Here is a 27245-nt window from a genome sequence, read left to right as displayed (position 1 = left end):
TTCTAATTCTGCAGTACTGTGTGACCAACATATTAATGGCAAACTTGGCAAGTGTAGGAAACGTGGCTCTCCGATAGGTATATACAAGAGCGCAATTTTGTGCCAGTTTTCATCAGCTCCCAGATCCCATCTAAGATCCTTCAAGTCAGTCACTTTCTACTGCATAAATTCCACCTAGGCTATGCAGCATATTTCCAATAACAAAAAAGCATTGCAAGCTGGACGATGTCTCCTGAGCTCGCTGTGCTGCTAATTACAATGTCAGAGTCAAAATAAAACAGCATTTTGGTCAAAATATTGAAACTGGAAAATAGTACTGGGAAAATATTGAATGATAGAAATAAATTCTGCACAATTTATTGAGCTTTCCTTGTTTTACTGTTGATCGGAGGTGTTTTTCAATTATCTTTCTCCAGGTTCGGGATAATGGGCAGCAGTGTGGAGTAGTGGTTAGGGTTCTGGACTCCTGACCGGAGGGTCGTGGGTTCAATCCTAGGTGGGGGGACACTGCTGCTGTACCCTTGAGCAAGGTACTTTACCTAGATTGCTCCAGTAAAAACCCAGCTGTATAAATGGGTAATTGTATGTAAAAATAATGTGATATCATGTAACAATTGTAAGTCGCCCTGGATAAGGGCGTCTGCTAAGAAATGTAATTATAATTATAATTATAATGTTTTTGGCAGTATGGGGCTTTCAGCACCGACTTGTTAAAATATTTCTATTATTATTTGTTTATTTAGCAGACGCCTTTATCCAAGGCGACTAATAGAGACTAGGGTGTGTGAACTATGCATTAGCTGCAGAGTCACTTACAATTACGTCTCACCCGAAAGACGGAGCACAAGGAGGTTAAGTGACTTGCTCAGAATCAAACACTAAGTCAGTGGCTGAGGTGGGATTTGAACCGGGGACCTCCTGGTTATAAGCTCTTTTCTTTAACCACTGGACCACACAGCCTCCTCCTTTCTAATGCCCCTCTTTGCCGCTTGTATTCTTCTTCCCATTTCTCGTGTTTATACTTTGCTGCCCCTGAAAGAGACATTATTTGCTGTATTCAAGCAAAATGAAACAGACTGACCTGAAATGTCAGTGAGTGAAGTTCTTCCAGTTTGCGCGCAATTCCGTATCTGTTTAAAGAAAAAAAAAAAAAAAACACCTTTTCACTTTGGGCCGCCCCATGACTTTGGGCCCTGAGAATTTCAATTTTCGGTCAGTAATCAGTGATATAGAAACAATAGGCACTCATTTGTGAAAATGTTAGACCACTTTATGCTTTAATTAGACATCTGAAACTTCTAAGTGAGGTGTCCTAATAAATGTGCACACTACTGTATTTCTGTATGTACTGTATGTAGGGTAATTCCAGCCATAGTCTCCAACTTCTTGACTCGTAAATTTAAACAACTTGACATTCAAATATTTGTTTTCACTCTATGCTGGGTATTCGTGTTGGCTCAGCCCAGTCTTCCAATGTTCTAAGGCTGAGAAGCTATTACACAACAAGAGCAGGGCCATGCATTATCGTATTCATTTTCAAATTGCAGCCAAAAAGCAATGCAATACATCGGTGTAAGGGAAAACATGCATGCAATGATGGTAAACTTTTTTTTTGTTCAACCTTAAGACCTATAAATGTTCCCTTTAAGTTCCCTAAACCATTGTGATGGAGCAGAGTCCATTGTCCATCACTACCACGGAACACTAACTGTTTTAAACCTGCCATGCATTTTACTATGTATACTGTAGCGATCTTGGTTCCTGCAGGCAGGCGCACACACAGGGCAAGGCAATCCACACACAGGCAGAGAGCAGGTGTGAACCTGGGACCTCTTGCACTAAAGCATAGTGCCAATACCGCTGTACAAAGGAGCCGGCTCCTTTGCAAGGAGTGTATATCGGGCTTATGTCTTTGTGTGTGATTATGTCACCCACCAGCCCTACTGCTGCCTTCCCCCGTGCACGCTACACTCTCCCCTACCAGCCTCAAGTCCGCCCCGAACTTACTAACCAGGCTACAGTCCGACGAGTGTGTACTGGGGTACCTGTGTCCACTTCTGACACCAATGTAGCGATCTTGGTTCCCGCAGGCAGGCGCACACACAGGGTGATGCAATCCACACACAGGCGGAGGGCGGACGCGAACCCGGGACCTCTCGCACTAAACCATAGCGCCGATACCGCTGTACATCGGGCTTATGTCTTTGTGTGTGATTACGACACCTACCAGCCCTGCTGCTGCCTTCCCCCGTGCACGCTACGATACTGACCCTTTAAATTCTGTACACATGTTAAAAGAAACATGAATTATAATAATACCTGTTGTTTACTTACCTAAGTGGGGGAGAGGGACCGTGTTGTTCTGGGCATCCGGGGAGTCGGGATGCTGATGGCCTGTAAAAAGAAATACAAACAATGTTAGTAACTCAGCTGGCATGGCATGCTGGAAACTATTTCACATAATAGGTGCACATATTGTGTAAAATAATGCCCAGTACTGCCTGCATTGAAATGCTGTTGTTTTAGCATAATTAATTTAATTTTAAAATACTTACCATTCGGTTCGTATCCAGAGCAGGGGTGCTCGTGGGCATGTTGATAATAGGAGCGGCCATCAAGGGGGCGTGCGCACTGACACGGGCACGCTAGCTCTAAATGAATAACTAATTGTGTAGAGTGGGTTATGCAAATGGGAAAAATGTTGACTATTGTAATGTTAATGCTGCCAGAGAACTGTAGGAAGTTTAAGTATTGTGAAAGCAATCTGCACATGATAATAATGTTTTGCTTGTATTTTATAATGGACCAGTCCAGGGATGTGGTGATATAGCCAGCCTCTATATATAGGAAAGGGTGGCTCATTTAAAGAGGGGATCTCTAGAAGGAAACAGCAGGTAGCAGTGTTCCTGCAAATGCTTTAGGAATTAAAGTATAGGACACTTGAGTATCCTGGTCTTGTATTTTAAACCTGGTGCTTGTTTTGTTTAAGGTCTTCATGCATTTCACTGCACTGTTGTATTTATTTATTTACTTGAAAACTGGTCTGGACAAAGCGCAATGTTCGTGTGGCATTCAGCACTTTAATAAACTTCTCAAGTTCACACTTTAACCTTGTCTCCTGGTGCCTTTCTGTTCCAAACACCAGCTGCCCGATCACACAACCTTACAGCCACCATCGAAATTGAGGAGTCTATACCGGTGCAAAAACGGAATAAACCTAAATATTATTTCAGTAGAGTACCAAACAGCTCTGCACCAAACATACTCTAAGTGCAGTGCATTAACACAGGCCCTTGTCTAGTTCAAAGATATCAGAATCACATTACCCTGAGGAAAGCAAAGAGGGTAACCATGGTAACCATTGCCAAGGTGCCCCCTTTGGAAAGTGCCATTTGAAGGATTTTGTTAAAATTACACTAGTGTGGAAGCAAAAGAAAATGAATGAAGTACTCTGGAACAGGCGCTTGGTCTCTCATATCTTTTAAGATTTAAGCATAGATTCCTAATTATCTATCATTAATATAAAATTCCTCATTTGCTATTAAAGGCATAGTGTCCCAGGCTTTTTTTATATACATGTATCATTTTTACACAATGTGGAAGGCTCTTGTAGCTTATTGTTATGTACCTGTGACAGGATGAACGTAGTGTAGTGTAGCAATAACAGACCCCAGTCCAGCCTTCTGATCAAGCGCTTGTTTTTTTTTCACAGGTAACCAATAACGCACTCCAATAAATAATAATTCAACAAACAATGGGGAAGCCGGGGTACACAACAATGTGTAACCCGACAAAATAAAGAGAAACGGGGTTGCAGTCCCAAATAAATCAACAACAAAACAAAGTCTGTCTTCTTTTGTAAATATCCAGGAACAGGAAACACATGGGGTAATAAACTCAGCACTTCCGGGTTGTCGGTCCTCCAACATGTTCCCGGAGCGTCCTGTTAGTGCTCTAAAAATACACAAATAGTAAATGGGTTAGCAGGAAAGTTCCAACCACAAAACGACCCGTCTTTCAATTCCCTGCTAGTTTCTCTCGCTCTTTCTCTCTCTCTCTGTCTCTCACTCATGCACTGTACCTTGCCAGAAGGAACAGAACCCCGGGCCACGGCCCCTTTTGTACACCCCGTCCCGTCCCCATTGGTCAGCGAGGGCAACCGCCGTCAGCCAATGCGTGATTGCCACCGCGCTTCCCGACCGGGTCTGTGACGTTGCGCACCGCGGCTCCGCCTGCTCCTCCTCACAAAGAGAGAGAGTTCACTCTCTCTTTGTCACATATCCCACCGCTCAGAGTGGAGCCGAAGGAACACTCGGCCAAATCTACCATTCCCATTACTCCCCCCTCCCGGGAAAAATAATCCACATTTTGGTGATCTTTCCCTGCACGATGTACCATATGATACATGTAAGGCTGCAATGCCAAATACCACCGAGTTATTCGAGCATTGCTATCCTTCATGGTGCTTAACCATCTGAGTGGGGCGTGGTCCGTGACCAGATCAAATGTATGTCCCAGTAAATAATATCTGAGGGAGTGGGTAGCCCATTTAATGGCCAGGCACTCCTTCTCCACAACCGAGTAATTGCGCTCCCGAGGAAGCATTTTTTTACTGATGTAGAGAATGGGGTGCTCCACCCCGTTAACTTTCTGGGACAAGACCACCCCCAAACCAACCTCTGACGCGTCAGTATGGAGGAGGAATCTCTTGCTAAAATCTGGTGAAATTAGCGCAGGAGCCTGGCACAATTTTTGTTTAATGGTCTCAAACGCTCCCTGACACTCCGCTGACCACTTAACTAAATTTGGCGCACACTTCTTAGTGAGGTCTACTAGGGGATTGACCACGGTGGCATACTCGGGGATAAAGCGGCGGTAATAACCAGCCAATCCCAATAGTGACCTCACCTGGGACTTGGTTCTGGGGACCGCCGCGTCCACCAAAGCCTGGACCTTGGTGGCCACGGGTTTCACCCGTCTGTTTCCCATGATAAATCCTAGGTACTGGGTCTCTAATTTAGCAAACGCACATTTCCTCAGGTTGGCTGTCAGCCGGGCAGCCCTTAGAGACTGAAGGACGGCTGTGAGTCGAATTACATGCTCTCTCCAGGTGGAGCTATATATAACCACATCGTCAATATACGCTGCTGCATACTCACGATGGGGATGTAACACCTCGTCCATCAGTCTCTGAAAGGCAGCGGGCACACCATGTAGCCTAAACGGCATGGTTTTAAAATGGAACAGTCCGTCCGGAGTTGAAAATGCCGTTTTCTCACATGAATTGCGGGTCAACGGGATCTGCCAATATCCCTTCGTCAGGTCCAAAGTTGAGATAAACCTGGCCGTCCCCAGTCAGTCGAGGAGTTCGTCGATCCGAGGCATGGGGTAGGCGTCGAACTTGGCAATAGCATTGACCTTTCGAAAGTCCACACAGAAGCAATTAGTGCCGTCCTTCTTAGCCACTATAACAATGGGACTGCACCACTCGCTTCTGGAAGGCTCAATGACCCCAAGTTCAAGCATCGCCCTCACCTCATTCTGGACGCCACTCCGCCGGCTTTCTGGGATCCAGTAGGGCCTCTCCCGAACAGTGATCCCTGGTGGAGTAATAACAGCATATTCGGTAAGGTTAGTTCTGCCGGGCACTTCAGAAAACACATTCCCAAATTTCCCAATCAACTTACGCAATTCCACCTGCTGATCCGGAAGTAACTGTTCCCCCATTGAAATCTGACTGGGGCTAGGGGCCTCTATGCAGGGTCCTAGGTCATCCTCCATCTCGCCTGGGGCTATGAATAAGACCTCCCTTGCCTTCAAGGGCTTTAATAAGTTGACGTGGTAAATTTCCATTTTATTTCGGCGATCGGGTTGCCTAATTTCATAATTAACTAGTCCTATGGCCCGTATCAATGACGGAAGAAGCAGCATTACTTTATCTCCTGGTCGAAAGGTTCGAATTCGTGCATTAGAATTGTAATGCTGCTGTTGCCGATGTTGAGCCAATATAAGATTGTCTTGAGCCAATGGACCAATTAAATCAAGCCGATCCCGTAGTAGGAGCACATGCTGCACTACATTTTTAGAGGAGCCCTTGTGTTCTTCCCAACCTTCTCTCAACAGGTCGAGGATGCCCCGTGGCTGCCGACCATATAACAACTCAAAGGGGGAAAATCCCGTTGAGCTCTGAGGCACCTCTCTCACAGCAAAGAGTAGGTAAGGAAGAAGAGTAGCCCAATGTTTCTGCTCTTGACTCACAAACCGTCTCAACATTTGCTTCAATGTTTGGTTAAAACGCTCCACCAGACCGTCCGTTTGGGGATGATAAACAGACGTCCTGATGGGACGTATCTTTAGAATTTTGTATACCTGCTGTAGCGTTTTTGATAAAAAGTTCATTCCGTGATCAGTTAATATTTCTTTTGGGAATCCCTACTCTAGCCATAATCTGACTCAACTCTTTCGCAATTCCAGTGGCACTAGTGGACCGCAAAAGAACTGCTTCTGGGTACCGCGTTGCATAATCCACCATCACTAATATGTGCGTGTACCCGGAATCAGAAGGCAGCACTGGCCCAACTATGTCCATTGCAACGCGTTCGAAGGGAGTGGAGACAATAGGCAGTGGGACCAAAGGGGCGGGGCGCACTCGACCCGGCGCTACTCTCTGGCATTCTGGGCAGGTAGCTACATATTTTGCCACCTCGGTGTAGAGTCCTACCCAATAAAATCAATCCAGTATTAGGTCCCTCGTCTTGTCAACACCAAGGTGTCCTGCAAAGGGAACGTCATGCGCCAGGCTCATGACCTCTGGTCGACAGGACGGGGGAACCATCAACTGTATGACAGGCTGTCCTGTGCCCGGGGCTAGATTTACCCTATATAGCAAGTGCCCCTCTACAACAAAGTGGGGATATACCAGCGTCCCGATGCCATCAACATCCTTACCCTCAATAGACCGAACCTGTTCCCAAGCGTGCAACAGTGTGGGGTCGTTGTTCTGCTCCCACACTAGGTCCGCGCTTGAGGCCCACACATCCGGGATATTGACAGGGGCTGGAGCAGTCTCCACCCTCAAGGGTCCAGTAACCTCGCCCGCCCGGTCACACTGCGTTCCCACCCCCTTCGATTGCCGTTTGGGACCATCAGACCCTTCCCCCGCCAGGCCCCAACCGTGTCGGATCAATACGCCTTCCCACTTTTCCCTCCGACTCTCCTTGTGTGTTTTCCTAGGACGAAAAAGTGGAGAAAACAGTTCTGCACGGAAAGGAAAAATAGTGCCAATTACTTCCTTTCCCCGGGGGTCTGCCGTGTCTACACGTGTGGTCGAGGCTGCCGATACTTTTACTAAATCCTTATATTGTGGCCAGTCTCGACCCAGAATAATCGGGTGTGGTAACTTTTCGGCCACCCCCACTACCAGGTGGCGCTTTATCGGACCTACCGATAAGTATACTTTTAGAGTGGGGTATGTCGCCGTGTCTCCATGGATACAGGAGATCGCCACCTGTCCTTGTGGCTGCCACGACACACCGCCGAGGAGAGCTGTCCGAATCAAAGTTTGCTCACACCTGGTGTCCACTAACGCGTGGGTTTTCACCTTCCCCAGCATAACATCAACCATACACGGGCCCTCCCGACCATTTCCCCATTTCTTACCTGTCTCCGATGCCAGGTGACACGCAGCCACGTCGCACTCCATGGCTGCCGGGCAGTACCTGGCGATGTGTCCCGGCTGCTGGCACCTAAAACAGACTGGTGGGGCAGAGGGCAAGGGCAGTACATATCTGTCCCGCTGTTGGTATGACAGCGGGGCGGGGGAAACCATTCTACCCCAGCTGGGGGCCAACCTCTGCCGCCATGGTAAGGGGGCCGGCTGGCCCAATGGGGTCGGTGGTCTAGCAGGTCTTGGTCCGGGGGGGTTTGATGGTGGTTTGGCAACGGAGGGAGAGGGGCAGTTCAGCAGGGTGGTTTGGGCGGACATGAGGGCGTCCTCAAAATTTTCAGCCAACGCCACGGCCTGGTCCAGGGTAGTGGAGTTGTGCCGGCGGATCCAGGCCTGCGTTTCAGCCCCGACCACATGGCAGAACTGCTCCATAACAATGGCCTCCCCCATCTGGACCCCAGTTTTCTGGCTGGGGTTCAGCCATTGTGCCATGTGGTCGCACAACCGCTGCGCCACCACCCTGGGCCGGGTGTTTGGTGGCCGCCGGAACTCCCGGAACCTGACCCGGTGGGTCTCCCCCGTGATGTTAAGACGGCGGAGGATATCCTCTTTCACCAGGTCGTACTGGGCAGCGTCGACGTCCGTCATGGCCTGGTACACCGCTTGCGCTTCCCCAATTAAGCAGGGGCCCAGTTGGCTCGCCCAGTACTCGGGGCCACGCTGCAGCTGTGGCCAGTCGCTCAAACGCCACGAGATAGGCTTCCGAGTCATCCTCCGCCGTCATTTTCTGAGCCCGAGCCTTCGGGGCCACCATCACTGGCCCCGCTGGCGCTGCCAACGTCATTCCCATCCCGACCCTCTTGATGAGGGCTGTGTAGCGCTCCTCCCTCCTCCGTTCCTCGGCCTCTCTTCGGCTGTCCAAAGCCTCCAGGACCGCTGCCAACGTAGCTGGATCCATCCCACGATGACACCACGTGTGACAGGATGAACGTAGTGTAGTGTAGCAATAACAGACCCCAGTCCAGTCTTCTGATCAAGCGCTTGTTTTTTTTTTCACAGGTAACCAATAACGCACTCCAATAAATAATAATTCAACAAACAACGGGGAAGCCGGGGTACACAACAATGTGTAACCCGACAAAATAAAGAGAAACGGGGTTGCAGTCCCAAATAAATCAACAACAAAACAAAGTCCGTCTTCTTTTGTAAATATCCAGGAACAGGAAACACACGGGGTAATAAACTCAGCACTTCCGGGTTGTCGCTCCTCCAACATGTTCCCGGAGCGTCCTATTAGTGCTCTAAAAATACACAAATAGTAAATGGGTTAGCAGGAAAGTTCCAACCACAAAACGACCCGTCTTTCAATTCCCTGCTAGTTTCTCTCGCTCTTTCTCTCTCTCTCTGTCTCTCACTCATGCACTGTACCTTGCCAGAAGGAACAGAACCCCGGGCCACGCCCCCTTTTGTACGCCCCGTCCCGTCCCCATTGGTCAGCGAGGGTAACTGCCGTCAGCCAATGCGTGATTGCCACCGCGCTTCCCGACCGGGTCTGTGACGTTGCGCACCGCGGCTCCGCCTGCTCCTCTTACCCAGCGCCCTCACCGGTCGGGAGGGTGATCTATTATTATTATTATTATTATTATTTATTTCTTAGCAGACGCCCTTATCCAGGGCGACTTACAATTGTTACAAGATATCACATTATACATTATTTCACATTATACAGATATCACATTATTTTTACATACAATTACCCATTTATACAGTTGGGTTTTTACTGGAGCAATCTAGGTAAAGTACCTTGCTCAAGGGTACAACAGCAGTGTCCCCTACTGGGGATTGAACCCACAACCCTCCGGTCAAGAGTCCAGAGCCCTAACCACTACTCCACACTGCTGCCCCATCTCTAAAACAAGAGTTCACGCTCTCTTTGTCACAGTACCAAACAGCTTTCTAATGAAGTAGAGTGCACTTTTCATTGTGGGATGCAGTGTCTTTTAAACAAAAAGAAGACACAGACTCTAAAATAGGTATGTCAACATGTAATACCCTGGTTAATAGACCGTGGGTCGAATGCACCAACGTGGATTAAATAAAACTCAGTTCAATGCTAATCTAGGGTTAGTTGATCTGGGATTATTTCTAATCACAGTTACATTGCACCACAAAAATTGTAATCAAATCTTGGATAAAGCAGGTAATCCTAGATTTCTGATTAGCGATCAGTCAACTTTAGCATAACAGAGGCAGAAGTGTTAAAGGGACTAGGAGCTCTTAAAATAAACAAATCCCCTGGGCAGGATGAGATCCTCCCAATAGTATTCAAAGAAATGAAAGAAGTTATTTACAAACCGCTAACCAAGATCATGCAACAGTCTCTTGACACAGGGGTTGTACCGACAGACTGGAAAATTGCAAACGTAATACCGATCCACAAAAAGGGAGACAAAACCGAACCAGGTAACTACAGACCAATAAGCCTGACTTCTATTATATGTAAACTTATGGAAACTATAATAAGATCCAAAATGGAAAATGACCTATATGGTAACAATATCCTGGGAGACAGTCAGCATGGTTTTAGGAAAGGGAGATCGTGTCTAACTAACCTGCTTGACTTTTTTGAGGATGCAACATTGACAATGGATAATTGCAAAGCATATGACATGGTTTATTTAGATTTCCAGACAGCTTTTGACAAAGTCCTGCATAAAAGATCAATCCTCAAACTGAACACAGTAGGGATTCAAGGAAATGCATGCACATGGGTTAGGGAGTGGTTAACATGTAGAAAACAGAAAGTACTGATTAGAGGAGAAACCTCAAAATGGAGCGAGGTAACCAGTGGTGTACCACAGGGATCAGTATTAGGTCCTCTGCTATTCCTAATCTACATTAATGATTTAGATTCTGGTATAGTAAGCAAACTTGTTAAATTTGCAGACGACACAAAAATAGGAGGAGTGGCAAACACTGTTGCAGCAGCAAAGGTCATTCAAAATGATCTAGACAGCATTCAGAACTGGGCAGACACATGGCAAATGACATTAAATAGAGAAAAAGTGTAAAGTATTGCATGCAGGCAATAAAAATGTGCATTATATATATCATATGGGAGATACTGAAATTGAAGAAGGGAACTATGAAAAAGACCTAGTAGTTTATGTTGAATCAGAAATGTCTTCATCTAGACAATGTGGGGAAGCTATAAAAAAGGCCAACAAGATGCTCGGATATATTGTGAGAAGTGTTGAATTTAAATCAAGGGAAGTAATGTTAAAACTTTACAATGCATTAGTAAGACCTCACCTAGAATATTGTGTTCAGTTCTGGTCACCTCGTTACAAAAAGGATATTGCTGCTCTAGAAAGAGTGCAAAGAAGAGCAACCAGATTTATCCCGGATTTAAAAGGCATGTCGTATGCAGACAGTCTAAAAGAATTGAATCTATTCAGTCTTGAACAAAGAAGACTACGCGGCGATCTGATTCAAACATTCAAAATCCTAAAAGGTATAGACAATGTCGAAAAAAGAAACAAGGACCAGGGGTCACAAATGGAGATTAGCTAAAGGGGCATTCAGAACAGAAAATAGGAGGCACTTTTTTACACAGAGAATTGTGAGGGTCTGGAACCAACTCCCCAGTAATGTTGTTGAAGCTGACACCCTGGGATCCTTCAAGAAGCTGCTTGATGAGATTCTGGGATCAATCAATAATCAATCAATCAATAAGCAATAACAACCAAATGAGCAAGATGGGCTGAATGGCCTCCTCTCGTTTGTAAACTTTCTTATGTTATTATGTTCTTATTATTTATATACCCTGTATTTAGCAAATTTATTAAATGTATAAGCAAATGTAAACAAAAAAAGAAGAGTTCAAGCATAAGAAAACATTCAATTATATTAATTTTACTCATTACATACTATTTCACTGCTCCGATGATGTTTTAAATGAATTATCAAAAAGCGACAACATAGGCCCCGCATGTAGCCTGCGGCTTTCCTACAACCCTTAACCCGATGACCGTGTTGTCCCGCATTCATTCTGAATATCAAAACTGTAAGAATAGCTTTGTTTTACTTTGCGTAAACTTTCAAATATTTATTTTGGTGTGAAAGTGTTTAGATGCTACCTAAAGTGGAAAAATGTAATATATGATGTTATTATGTTATTATGATGTTTCGACAGAAGAGCTACAAAGTTACGGAAAGTATTAATTTATTGGAGACAATACATTTGGAATGAGCATTAATTTAAGGCCACTAAAGTTTGTTAGTTATTGACACCTGTACATGCAGGGGTTAATTTGTAAATACAAAGGTAACGATTCTTATAATTAAGGAAGAGAGATAGCATTTCTTCTACCATATTCCACTGCCCTTGATTTACAGTAGCTTTATGCGCTTCAAGTTCCCATCTGCTTGTGGGTTTCATGCCTTATTGCTGGTGTCCGTAGCTGCCTGCCGACCTTTGCCTAGCCCTGTTTTAACCACCCAGCTGCCCCTTTATTTGGGCAATTTCCATGTTAAAAATGTTTTTTTGTTTTTTTGGGTTTTTTTTTCAGATTTTTCATTTTCAGGCCTCAAATAAGTAATGTCGACATTCCAAAACAATGTTTGCTATATTTTTTAACATACACACTTTTTTATTGTTGTTATGAAAATAGGAAATACAGTATTTCAATAGAACTTAAATAACAAAATAACAATAATGTGTTTACAATTGTAGCATTATATTATAGATCACAAACATTATTTTTTTTCCAATGGCAGCAATATAATAACATTATAATACTTGTGCAGGTATATCACTTTTCAGAAATTATTCTTTGCGTGATAGATTTCAAAGAAGACACACTTCAAACCCTCATCAATGCTAACGTCTGTATCTAGCACATATACATCAGAAAACTTGAGTCATGAATTTTCAGTTACATCATATACTGTATCTAGGCACAGGTGTATAGCTCTCTTCTATGGATTATTATCTGTGAAGTGTAGGTAGAATAAATTAATAGGTGATTTTGACCAGCACTAATCCTGACAAGGTTTCCTTACAACCTGTAACAAATAAATAAATACCCTCATTTCATTCTCTTTAGATAGACACAGGCATCCATTTTTCATTCTCAACTGTGTATGTACAGAAGACCCGGTCTGTCAAGCACATTTCTTAGGGACTGCTGCCATCTGCCAGTGAAAAACAATACTGCAGACAACTTTACTCTATTGTCAACTTATTTATTAACTGAAGCCTGTCAAAAAGACGTGTTAAACTTTACAGATGCACACATAACCCCCTGCACGCTATTCTCACGGGACTTGCATGCGCTCCATGTGGAAATCGCGGGATAAGCAGCTAGGTGGTTAATATAATCTTCAGGTCTGAACAATACCAGTGGCAAATAATCTGATGAACAGGAGCGACAAACACTAGTATTTTAGTGTGTCGCCGTTTTGGGTTGAGAAACAAAACTAGTAATTTTCTTACCCATTAATGCCACATCCTAAAATATACTGTTACAAAACACCAATTCATGGAATAGGAAACCTTATTTTTGTACATGTTATGTACATGGAGGTTTTTTTTTGCAACATAATTTTTTTTTTTTCATCCGGTTCATTGCAAACTATATAATTCTCACCTGTCAGACAAAAAGGTACAGGATCTTGGATCTGCTGCGATCGGCACTCATGAACCCCTGCGTACAGGTATATACTTGCCGCATACTATTTTGTATTGTTTTTTTAAAAAAATACATTTGTAATTGTACAATGATACATACACAGGATACACAACTGTTGGCATTGACTGAAATATACAATATAGGCTACACAGTGTAAAACCAGGTTCTTCTTCTTCTTCTTCTTCTTCTACTACTTCAACTAAGCATGCTTATAGCTTGTTTGTTTGTGACTAATGTGTTTTACTATATATTCCTCAGGTGAGATTTGCCCTGACTAGCATTTCATGTTCTCCAAATTGCGACCGATTGTGCGGTTCTTTGTTTTACAGAAAAGGTGCATTCTGTTAAGGTATGCTGCCATGTTCAAGTTTAAACCACCTCTAAGGGTGTAAACCTGGATTCAAATTAGTGGTGCAATGTGATTATATTTTAATCTTTTATGTTTAAGAAATGTTTGACCTTGGGTTAATTTTAAACAAGGATTAAATATAAAACCTGGTTTAAAGTTTTGTGCAACATGATTAAAATACAATCCTTGATTTAATCTGGGTTAGTGGTTAATCCACGTTGGTGCATTCGACCCTGTGTATCTTTACCTAAAGGTATCAGCTGGGCTTTCAAAGGTTTGGAATGCTAGCAGTCACATAATATCCTTTATGTGACAGAATTGACGAGACTATCATGCCACTCAATCTCTTGGATCTCGTAGACAAATTCACAGACTTTCCCCACATCAAGTGAATTCTCATGCAAGGGTGTTTTCCCCCTTGCAGCTCCCTCAGTCTTGAAGCTTTCTCTGGAGGGATCGAAAGCCGCGCTGGGGCCTCATGCAGTTTCCTCACGGGATCCCCCTGTTCATTGCAGCTCCAGACCCTGATGTTTATCACATTTACTGTTTTGTCTGTTATGCAATTCTTGGTTACTGTTTATGGGAAAGCAGTTTTTCCAGTTACTGCAAACAGTACTACAACCCCCAGAGCCCTTCTACAAGCCAAACGTATTCTATGTACTGGATTTCAATACTCCGTTTAGCCAACAAGAGGTTTGAATCCCATGGTAACGACCAATTAGAATACAAAGTGTCGAGATGTTAGACAGGATCTGTATTCGCGCACACCTACAACCTACATCATAGTAGTATTAATTCACGAGGCAGGAGCCAGGCCTTCATAAAGGGACTACTAGTAGAATAGGGGTTTCCCCTTGACTACTCGGAGAACCGCCCTCCAAGGCCAGAAGTGATCGGCTTCCCCCAAGGGGAAACTAAGGAAGGATAGGAGGACAAATGTCCCTGGCGTACTGTGTCGTCTAGTCAAGACAGGTCAGACTCAGCTGACGCTCCGAGGCCGCGTGGAGAGCCTCACGATCTACACGCAGGGAGAACAAAAGCACTGGAAAAGAGAATAAGAAATAAACACATAAAGAGGGCCAGGGGTCTCCCTCCCCAGCCATAAGAGCCACCTTCGATAAGTTGAATCAAATGACTAGCTTGAAAGTCAGGAGCGGGTTTTGGCATGGGTGCAAATGAATAGATTAGCATGAGAATGGAAAACGAAATATAGTTGTTATTTGGCCAGGGGTCCCCTCTGGCCAGCGTGGAACCTTCCTCTCATAGGGCAAAGCGACGTAGTTGGCCTCTAAGGTCGGGAAGTGAGCTTCGCTTGCCCCCTGAGCCGTTGCAGAGGTGACACAGCAAAGTGGAGGAGGAAGGGAGGATGGAGGAAACTGAAAAGTTAGATGAGAATTAGGAAGCTGGCTGTGGTTTAAATAGGGTGACTGACAGGTTATTAAATGTTGATTGACAGATGTTTTAGTGGGATAACACAGGGAAGGAGTCCCAGCTCAGCCCCCCGAAATACACAAGGGTTCTACATGTTATACATCACTTATAAACAAATGTAAAGTGTCCAATTATAAGACCCCAGGTTTTTCTCCCAATTATATTCCTAAACATAGTTTTGTACACACCAGAGTTTGACAGAGGAAGCGTCACATTGGTTGCGGTGCTTAGTCATGGGGTTGGAGGATGCCCACTGACCTTCAGTTCTCCTGACCTGTTGTATGTGAATTGCTTAGCATAGTAAAGCGTAATAAAGCACAGTAAAAGCATGGTAAAGCATAGCAAAGCAATGTAAAGAACAGTGAGGTATGGTAAAGCGTATAAATTCATCTCTTTTTCTCTGTCTCTCCCCCCTCTCCCTGCTCCTCCTACCCCCACTGTCACCTCTCGCCGTAACCTCCGCTCTCTCTCCCCCTCTGTTTTTGCCTCCACTGCTTTCTCTCACCTCCCTCCTATCGACTCCTTCTCACAACTCTCCGTAGACTCTGCTACCTCCACCCTCTTCTTCTCACTCACCTCCTCCCTCGACTCCCTCTGTCCCCTCACCTCCCGTCCTGCTCGCCCCTCCCCTCCCCATCCCTGGCTCTTCTCTGCGCTCCGCTCGGCAAGAATCACACTGCGATCTGCTGAAAAGAAATGGAAGAGAGCCAAACTCCCTGCTGCCCTAGACCTTTACCACACTCTCCTCTCCTCCTTCTCCTCTACTCTCTCCTCTGCTAAATGTGCTTATTTCCAATCTGTAATCCAAGCCTCCACTAACAACCCACGTAAACTATTCTCTACCTTCTCCTCCCTCCTAAACCCCCCCCCTCCTCCTCCCTCCTCTTCTCCCCTGATGACTTTGCCTCCTTCTTCTCTTCTAAAATTTCAGATATCCGCAAACTCTTTAACACCTCTCCCTCCCCCGCACCCCCTCCCGCTCCAACTCCTACACCCACTGCAACCCCTACTAACTCACCCTCCTTCTCCACCTTCTTGCCCCTCTCAGACTCTGACCTCTCCTCCCTGCTCCAGGGTCACAAACCCACCACGTGTGCCTTGGACCCCCTCCCCACTCACCTCTTTCAAGCTGCTGCTCCTGCTCTACTCCCCTTCATCTCCTCCCTCCTCAACACCTCTCTACTTTCTGGTCTCTTCCCCTCTGCCTTCAAAAAAGCTTCGATCACTCCCCTCCTCAAAAAACCTACCCTCGACCCCACCTCCCTCCAGAGTCCTGTCTCCCTCCTACCCTTCCTCTCCAAAACCCTCGAGCGGACTGTACACCGCCAGCTCTCTGCTTTCCTGTCCAACCACTCTCTGCTTGACCCTCTCAAATCTGGCTTCCGCTCTGCTCACTCCACTGAAACCGCCCTCCTGTCTGTCACCAACTCACTTAAATGTGCCCGAGCTGCCTCTCTCTCCTCTGTCCTAATTCTCCTCGACCTCTCTGCTGCCTTTGACACTGTTGATCACTCTATTCTACTATCATCTCTTGCTGACCTGGGGATCTCTGGCACTGCTCTGGCCTGGTTCTCCTCCTACCTCTCCAACCGCACTTACCAGGTAACCTGGCGTGGAGCAACCTCCACACCTCACCCTCTCTTAACTGGAGTCCCCCAAGGGTCAGTCTTGGGTCCTCTCCTGTTCTCTCTCTACACCCACTCCCTGGGCCCCCTCATCGCATCCTATGGTTTCTCATACCATTTCTATGCTGATGATGCTCAGATTTTCCTCTCCTTCCCCACCTCTGACTCCACCATCTCCTCCCGTATCTCTACCTGTCTGTCTGCTATTTCCTCCTGGATGCACTCGCATCACCTCAAACTCAACCTCTCTAAATCTGACCTCCTTTTCTTTCCCTCCTCCTCCCCCTCCTCTGTTCCTCTGGAATCTACCACACTCTCTCCCTCTTCCTCAGCTAAGAACCTTGGAGTCACCCTGGACCCCTGCCTCTCTTATTCCCAGCACATCTCCACTCTGGCACGCACTTGCCGATTCTTCCTGAGCAACATCCGAAGAATCCGACCCTTCCTCACCAACTATGCTACCCAGCTCCTGGTCCAGGCCCTGGTACTCTCCCGCCTAGACTACTGCAACTCCCTCCTGGCTGGCCTCCCTGCGTCCGCCACCCGTCCGCTCCAGCTCATCCAGAACTCTGCTGCCCGCCTGGTGTTCTCTCTGCCTCGCTTCGCCCACGCTACTCCACTACTCCGCTCGCTCCACTGGCTCCCGATCACCGCTCGCATCCAGTTCAAGACTCTTGTACTAGCCTACAGATGCCTTGACCAGTCTGCACCCAGCTACCTCCAGACCCTCATCTCTCCCTACACCCCCACTCGACCTCTCCGCTCCGCCTGCACTAGAAGACTAGCTCTACCACCGCTACGCTCCCCTGCCTCCAAAGCCCGCTCCTTCTCCACCCTTGCTCCGCAGTGGTGGAATGACCTTCCTACAGATGTCAGGACTGCCCAGTCCCTGACCACATTCCGGCGCCTCCTTAAGACTCACCTCTTCAAAGAGCACCTGTAGAACTCCTCTGTTTGTATCCTGGGACACTATCACCCTTCATGTAAATGTGCTTTATTTTGCTCTTATCAGCCCCTATTTTACTGCATTTAATCCTGTACTTCAGAATACTGTAATCTGCCAAGTTTTTAACCTGTAGTACTTTGTATTTAATCACATCCTGATGTAACTATCACTATTTAATCATATCCTGATGTAACTATCACTATTACCTGCTGTATTATTGAATTGTGGTTTGTCAAACTTGTACTTTACTTACGCTTGAAATGTTTTTGCTTACGATTGTAAGTCGCCCTGGATAAGGGCGTCTGCTAAGAAATAAATAATAATAATAATAATAATTAATTAACATGGTAAACCAGGGTAAATGATGGTTAATACATGGTATTACCATGGAAAAAGCAGGTAAAAGTGCAAAAATACTGTGCAAAAATCCCATGGTAAACTGGTATAAAGGGAGTGCCAGGCCAATGTGCCAGGCCATCAGGTGTTCTTGATACACTCAGAAGTCACAAAGTTGCCAAAAGTCATGACTTGTTACCAGGTAACATAAAACAGCACACCAACAAGGGCTTCATTCCTGAGGAAAGAACGAGACTGTCGAGGAAATGGTTTAGGTTATGTATGCATTAGCTGGAAAGGGACTGACACTTCTTGCTTGTTTTCTTCATTTTTTTCTGTTTATTCTGTTTTATTTTTGTATTACTTATTAACATTACCGGTAGCACTTGCCTATGAGATTTATACTAAGATAACTATGCATGGAGCATTCACACAAAGAACTGCTTACATGAACTCTATTGTAAACCTCCGTAGCTCCAACAGCAGATGGCAGACAGACAAAAGAAGCACTCTTCAAGCCCATTTTCCATCTGCACCATGAAACCAATCTGCGAAACTCAATCTCATCCCAGTCCGGTTCTCTCTGCAGTCTACAGCCCAATCTGTAGCTGAACATAAAACAAAGGTTAAAGATATAACAGATATTTCCAAGTTCAGACCGTGATCCATTAGCAAGTTGTGCATATGGAAATCTAACAGTAATTACTTATTTATCCAACCAGAATTATAAATGAGAACATGCCACCCAACCAATAAAAACACTTGATCCAGTGACAAAAAGTGTATTTTTTGTTCTACCTTTAACTGACAAATATTCTTTGACAGGCACATGTTACTTTTCATAGGGATGACTTAATTGTTACAACTGAAACATATTTTAAAAATATGCAGTTTCTTTTAACTAATGACCATTTCTACATTCCTCTTGACCCAAATAAACATAGGCCCAAGTGCTACAATTTGTCCTAACATTATAAAAACAAGTGAACTGTGTACATATTAACTTGTACCCAAGACTGGCTCTAAATAGGATAATCCATGTAGAATATGATTTATCAGGGGAAATTCAAGCCTAGTTTTTTTCCCCCTATAGACTTGAAATGATAAAGTACACACGGCAAAACAGCTGACACTGCACCTTTACTTGTCTTTTATTAAATTCTACTTTTCTGGTTTATGTTAGTTTTTTGTTGGCTTTTCAAGTATCTCTTTAGTAAACAATTCTGGATGTTTTTTTTGTCTTTAACCTGTCAAAACCCCAGCCCCTCACAGACAATTTCCGCCTGGGGGGCTGTGCCCTTAAATAAATCACAATATCTTCCAAAGTATAGACAGCACAGGCATGGTTCAGGGCTTGAATTCAAGGTAACCCCTTGGGCATCAAGACTAAAACCTCAGGTGTGATAAAAGTCTTACTCAGTACCACACTGGAAGGAGATATCCAGAAAAAATACATAAAAAACAACAAACGCTTTTCATTTTTTTATGTTCTATAGTCATTTATTCAACTTGTAGCATATGAAAAGAGTCAGATTTCAGAGTCCAAATTCTACAGTTTTTACAAAGCTAAGCTCAAGGGTCCCCAAACCTCTCCAAAAATAAACATTGTGTAAATCTTTGTCAATTGATACACTAAGTTCTAAAAGGGATGTTATCTTCTGGCACCTCACATGCTATCCATTGCCACATGCATTTGCCTTTGAAAGGCTTTTTTTTTTGTTTCCCTTATCTCATTCAAGAGGTGGCCGTGTTTGTTTGCACATCGATTACTCTGTGATGGATTGGGCTACAAACAAAGTAAAGGTATGAATGGAAAGCTTGTGACCTCCCCTACAACGTGATCAGGGAGACTTTACCGTCATCAAGGTTGTAAGACCAGAGCAGCAAAACGCAAGCTAGTCGATTGCTTTTGTTTTGAATGCATGGGGGTACTAGACACATTGCGAATGGGATATCTCAGCGGTGAAATGACGGATTCGAAAAATTCCTTCGCTGTTTGACGGTAGGAAAACAACGATTTTGATATCGAGTCAGCTTTTTTTCTCTTTTGTTTTTGTAATAATATTAAAAATGAGTTATGAAATATAATATTTACGTGCAGTTCCGTGTTCCGCCGGCGGGACTAGAGGGCGTAAGAGGTTTAAAAGTTCCACTTTACTTACAATGTAAATGTCACTGATTCCACAAAAAAGGCTGCTGGAGTGATACTTGGTATTTTATGTCACTATACAGATTCTATTTAGGAAAATAACCTGCCTTCTAATCACTTTACCCTTAGAAAAGCTTGCCATAGTTTTTCCTTGCTTTTCCCATGTTTATACTACACATTTCCCATAGTTTACCAGGGTTCACTAAGTTAAGTTTTTTTTTTTTTTTACAACCATACTGTATGTCTCTGGGCTTTACAGTGCTTATCTGTGCTTTACCATGCTTTCACTATTACACTTTCCTGTACTTTTGCTATAGGAAGCTTTTAAAAGGGTCCAGAGGTGAAAACTTATGGTTAAAAAGTACTTTTTAAAGATTTAGGGTATTACATGTTATACATTTTATTTGCAAGTTTCCTGTAATTTAATTGCAACTTTCACTGAAAGATGGTGTGCATACATATATTTATACATGGGGTTATGCGATTTAATGTTTAAATTAATTTAAACATCCTTGAAGAAAAAAGTTATTTAGGTTCAAAGTGGTACAATTTTGCAAAGTAAATAACATTAGCATAGTGGATTAATTATTAAACTCTACATCACACAATACTTTCTAAAGCATTGCTGGCAAAAGGTCAGTAGTGTAAAATATTGATCTAACAGTATATTTCAGAAATATTTTTTAAGACACATGGGAATATGATTTAATTTTAAGAAGTTTTAGCAGCAGTATGCTATATTAAAACATATTGCTAATCTTATATAATTTAAATTCAGTAGTTCAGGACAAACCCCATGACACAGAATAAGAGTTAAGATTTTATTTCTGATTATGCAAATGCAAAGAATGCGAAGTATGTGAAGGTTGACTGGAAACAATTTGGCATCAAACCTGCTTGGTTTGAGGGACCACTACCTGGCTATTTGGACGAGGCAGGAGACCCCCAAATGAACCGAGCAGGTCCCAATGCCACAGGATAGATTTAAGTATTGAATTGACCGAAAGCCTTTTTAAGGACGTTGACATCACTTCTAATATATAATTGATATGCTTCTGATGACCACCAGCCGAATTGTTTGATGAGGTGATCTGGAATTCTGCAATGTGAGTCAGATGAAGCTGCTCCTATTCAAAAAAAAGGACCTGAGTAGCTCTCTGCTGGAAACCCGGATCTGAACAGGATCTGGCGGAGGTGAAAGATAAGTCAGCGGTGGGTGGCGATAGTTCCATTTTCGTTTACAAACAGGGGATCTGAACTGGAAGCACCTTGTGACAGACAAATTTGATGAAAGAGAGGGATTCATAAGGACTTATTGAATTTACTTTGAAATAATAAATCAAGGAGCCTTTCCTTTCTTGATTGGTTTTGCTCTTTTTTAAAAGGAAGGTCAGAGTATCATTTGAGAGAATAGATAAGTTGATGATTCATGGATGAATGAGAGAGTTGAAATGGCAAGAGGAAGCAGTGACTTCTGAACGTCTTAAGAACCAGGAAAAATAAAGCTTTAAGGAGTTGTATCTAAAATGTTAGAATGATAACCGGAATAAAGAGTGTGTATGCAGCGAATAAGTATATCTATTGTAATGGGCAAACAAGGCTTTGATGTGACAGTTTCAGTACGTTGGAACCTTTTGAGAAGTAAAGACATTTGAGAATCAGCGAGAGCGGGGCTAGGGGAACCAAAGATTACTTAAAATGTTACATTGCTGAAATATGCATTTATATGTAAAGAAATGATTAGGCAATTGCTATAAATGAAAATCAATGGATTTCTTTTTCCAACAGATTTTCGCAGTAAGCAAATGTTGGTATCAGTTCGGCAAATGAAAGGTTCTTTTTGTGCATGAAAGGGGTCAAAACATACCTGCATACAGCTACTGGGGATGAGAGATTGAGCGGTCTTTGGTTATTGCGAGATAACCCAAAAAGCAAAAACATTAGACTTACAAATACAGGCTGGTGTTGATAAATTTGCCGAGATGATAGCGAGACGCCGCCCCGTTTTATTTTAGTTTATTCGTGATTATCTGTGTAAACATAATTCAAACTTTACTACATATTTCTACTTTTGACATTCACAGGAATATAGTGCTTATTTAGCAGTTTATGTTCATTGGTTTATATTTGATACAAAGTGTCATTCTTTGTGGAAAGCGGGTGAAATGTATCAAACTGAACTTGATGTTTAGCATGTATCAAATCTCATCAGATGTATTCGGACAGATGCTCATGAAAATTGAATGCCTGATGTGACCACTTTAATGGAAGAAGCTTGTTAAAAAGATATGACACGACACCACGACCAATCAAATGGTCCGGTCTAGTACCCTTGGGCACTATAAAATGTAGTCCGACTACGCCAGTCCTGTGCTAATAGCAACAGGACAATATTTATAATTTTATAAGTTTAACCCACTTTCTTTGGTCACACAAGTTCAAGGCATCCACAAAGGAGAACAGCTGCAGAACACACCAGACAAGACAACCAGATAAGTAATTCATAATATTTATTATTATCGAGGCACTAATGAAGTTTGTTTGTAATACAGACACAATCAAAATATAAATAAATAAATTAACAAATATGCTAAAAATCTACTGTCCAATTCCCCCTGGCCGAGTCATCAGTGATGGACGTGGTTCCAATTCCCTACTCCACAATTTAATAATAATTTGCCTAACCCACAGCAGTGGGCACCACTGCGCCACTGAGCCCAACCAACAAGCTATGACAGTTCAGCCGTGTATAATTTTCAGTTGGTGCCACAAAAGTCCACCCCAACTAAGCTCTGGTCGAGGATGGGCAATTCCCATCATGCAGGACACCAACAATAGTCACAGCGCTGTCTGTAGCACTCGAGTGGCTGTGGTCTTCCAAATACTCTAAATCAAAGATCAAGAGGCAAAATAGTGCAGTTAAAATCCTTATAATCACTTCTGGTTTTTATTCTAATATCAAGAAAACTATTTGTCCCTTAAAAAGGGCAATGCCTTTAACAAAGTACTCAAACCCTACTGTATTATTTATATAATTAACACACAATAAACTATCAAAGCAAAAATACTAATAGAAAGTAGACAAAGATTTATTTCACTAAAAAAAGCTTAAAATACACAATAGATTATCAGCCGACTGAATAATTTAATTAAAAGCAGACATTAGTTAGACAGCTACTATCCATCTAATACATTTATAGATAGAGAAGATGCATTGCTACATCTAAATAATACAGCAAGCAGAAGGTACTACACTTAATAACTTGTGCAAAATAACTCCAGTTTGCTTAACTTCACAAATACTAGTTCCACTCATTCTCTGCCAAACCCAAACATGCCCCTTTCACAGGTGCTCTGGTCACTGTAATATCAGCTATTCCCCTTTGATCTCTCTGGCGCTTCAACCTGCCTCTGTTTTTAATTCCAGCATGGATTCCATGTCTCACGCTCTGGTCTCAGGGTTGTCTTTTTATCTGATCCTCTGTTTTTCAGGGTCTTTCTTCGTCCCGCTTTCTTTCCAGCACCACAGCTGCTGCTATTGCTTCTCTGCCTTTGCTTTCCTTCCAGCGCTGTCGCTGCGGCTTCTGCCTTCCTCTGCTCTCTATAGGCAGTGTTTATAAGCCCTAGTTCAATTGGCCGCACCTGTAGGCAATCTGAATGAGCTCATTAGCGTCCCCATCACTAACAACACTCCTGATTGTGTGTGCTCTGGGTGGAAACAAAACAACATCTCAAAAATCATAACTTGTTCACGCAAATCAGAATAAAGTGTTCTTAATCAATCCAAACAGTGAAACAATAATAATAATAATAATAATAATAATAATAATAATAATAATAATAATAATAATAATAAAGGAAAACACAACTCAGTATCCACACATAATAAAGAAAACGATTTGATTTAAAATGATTTACAGAAATGTTAGGTCTGAAAAGGGTTCTGGAGCTAAGAATCTGAATTTCTAAGATTGAAAATGAGAAAGTGCATCTGAAATCTGGTTCATGTAGCCTTCAATGTGATCTGTTCTTAATATGATTTTTTTTTTGGAGTATTAACTGAGGTTGAGTGGAATTTTCTGCAGTCATTTTGTAACTTTGCTTTGGGGGGGGGGGGGTTGTATTTTTGAGTCGTGCCTGAAGATTTGGGTCGACGGGCATACGGTTTGGGAGCGAGCATCTCCACAATGGCTGCCGATGTGACGGAATTGCAAGAAAACGAACAAGCTCTGTTGTTAAAATTATTACAGACTTGCTGACTCCCTGAAAATATAATGGGACAGCCATGGCTATCTTTGTAACGGGAGGGAGCAAAGAAATAGAAGAAGTATTCATTTAAGGGTTAGGTACGTTTGTAACTGAAGGTGACAAAGAAAAAGAAGTGGTCTGGGAGCATGTTATGGTAGAGTGAGCAGATGAGTCACATATGGAACAGGAAAGAGCATGTAAATCACTGAAGAAACGGTAAATAAATCCTGATCTACAGCACTCCAATACAAGCGCTGATTCCACTGTTGAAGAAAGCTGAAAGCTTTGTGATAATCGTAAAATGTAGTCCCACCAAAACGAACAGAAGGTCAAGGATAATTTAGATGTAATCGTCTAATTCATGGCGCCTGTCAGGGTAAAACTTCACACATTACGTTGCTGTAATGATTAAATGCAGTGATGAACTCGGAAATAGTGATCATTTTTAAATGTGTGTGGATTTGTGACGGAGAGTTCTCCGCAATCGACTGTTCTGTTACTAATGTTATGATGCGCAAACACTACGTTGATATTTGCGAAGATATTTGAGAAGAGAGAGAGACAGGCCTTGGATTGAAGAATAGAGTGTTATCAGGGGGAGGCAGTAGAACAGCGGAGCTGATGGAAAGCAGAAGATACAGTGGGAGGAGAATAGGGTGAAGCTGAAAAACCTGCGGAGGCCTGTTGGACTCCCAGGGGAAGATTATTGGTGAGGAGAGTGAATGGAGGAGAGTGTTTTTACAGGAAAGTTAACAGCAGGGGCCTGCTGGACGCCCGCTGCAGAGTTGAGAGAAATGGCTTGTGAGACCCACAACTGGTGAAGCGAGGTTGTACTGTTGACTGTGGGGGCCATCTGTTCACCCACATTGGATGAATGGATGCCTGAGACACTGGGGTTCCCAGGGGCCGGGAGGTGATCTGCAAGGGCCTGTTGGATGCCTACTAGCTTCACTGGTTGTATTATTCCGGCTTGTTGTATTGATAATAGTAGCTTTTCTAGTGAGAGTGGCGATTTGTGATCACATCATTGCAGGAGTGACTGGAATCATGATGTGAGTTGTTTGAAGACAGGTAGAGAGAAATAACTTTTCTTTGCAGGCAGATGAAGGGAATGGAATGTCCTTTTCACTGAGGCAGTGTGACAGAAATATAATGAATCTTGGCTGTAAATCTCCCTCCCGACCTGTGACGACCGGGTTCTTTTGACAGGATGGCCTGACAGTTCTTTCCCCGGGTCGGGAAGTCGGTCAGTCTGGAAGAAGGCAAGACTCCGTTGCAAGAACGTATTGATCCGGAAGGAAAACAATGTAGCAGCCGCAGATTGTAAAGGCAGCTGCATTCGTTTACCAAGGGGTCATGCGTGACAGCATATAAGGGGGACGGAGAATCGTAAATCGGTTCTGTCACAAAATCCGCGTGTTCAGATTTCTTACGTACTCTTTTTATTTGCTCAGCACACACTCTTATCTCAGGGGAGACGTTAGGAGGACAGAGATGTTATTACTCCTAGTGGGGTATAGTTCGTGCTCTGGACCCAAATCGGAGTATGATTAGTACTCGTTCGGTTTATTAACGGTTAAATATTGGATAGAGTAGCTACAGGCTACATCGTATCCCCAGCTGACAGACACACTGGGCAGTCTTAACAGATATCCACGTTAACACTTTAATACATGTATATACAGTACTGTGCAAAAGTTTTAGGCAGGTGTGAAAAAATGCTGTAAAGTAAGACTGCTTTCAATGTTAATAGTTTATATTGATCAATTAACAAAATGCAAAGTGAGTGAACAGAAGAAAAATCTACATCAAATCCATATTTGGTGTGACCACCCTTTGCCTTCAAAACAGCATCAATTCTTCTAAGTACACTTGCACACAGTTTTTGAAGGAACTCGGCAGGTAGGTTGGCCCAAACATCTTGGAGAACTAACCACAGTTCTTCTGTGGATTTAGGCAGCCTCAGTTGCTTCTCTCTCTTCATGTAATCCCAGACAGACTCGATGATGTTGAGATCAGGGCTCTGTGGGGGCCATACCATCACTTCCAGGACCCTTTGTTCTTCTTTACGCTGGAGATAGTTCTTAATGACTTTTGCTGTACGTTTGGGGTCGTTGTCATGTTGCAGAATAAATTTGGGGCCAATCAGATGCCTCCCTGATGGTATTGCATGATGGATAAGTATCTGCCTGTACTTCTCAGCATTGAGGAGACCATTAATTCTGACAAAATCCCCAACTCCATTTGCAGAAATGCAGCCCCAAACTTGCAAGGAACCTCCACCATGCTTCAGTGTTGCCTGCAGACACTCATTCGTGTACCGCTCTCCAGCCCTTCGGCGAACAAACTGCCTTCTGCTACAGCCAAATATTTCAAATTTTGACTCATCAGTCCAGAGCACCTGCTGCCATTTTTCTGCACCCCAGTTCCTGTGTTTTCGTGCATAGTTGAGTCGCTTGGCCTTGTTTCCACGTCGGAGGTATGGCTTTTTGGCCGCAAGTCTTCCATGAAGGCCACTTCTGACCAGACTTCTCCGGACAGTAGATAGGTGTACCAGGGTCCCACTGTTTTTTGCCAATTCTGAGCTGATGGCACTGCTGGACATCTTCCGATTGTGAAGGGAAGTAAGCATTCCTTGGCCAACCACTGCGTCTACGGTCCTCAGCGTTGCCCGTTTCTTTGTGCTTCTTCAAAAGAGCTTGGACAGCACATCTGGAAACCCCTGTCTGCCTTGAAATTTCTGCCTGGGAGAGACCTTGCTGATGCAGTACAACTACCTTGTGTCTTGTTGCTGTGCTCAGT

This window comes from Acipenser ruthenus, chromosome 22, assembly GCF_902713425.1.
Source record: "Acipenser ruthenus chromosome 22, fAciRut3.2 maternal haplotype, whole genome shotgun sequence".
Taxonomy (NCBI): domain Eukaryota; kingdom Metazoa; phylum Chordata; class Actinopteri; order Acipenseriformes; family Acipenseridae; genus Acipenser; species Acipenser ruthenus.
Note: the sequence above shows the minus strand (reverse complement) of the source record.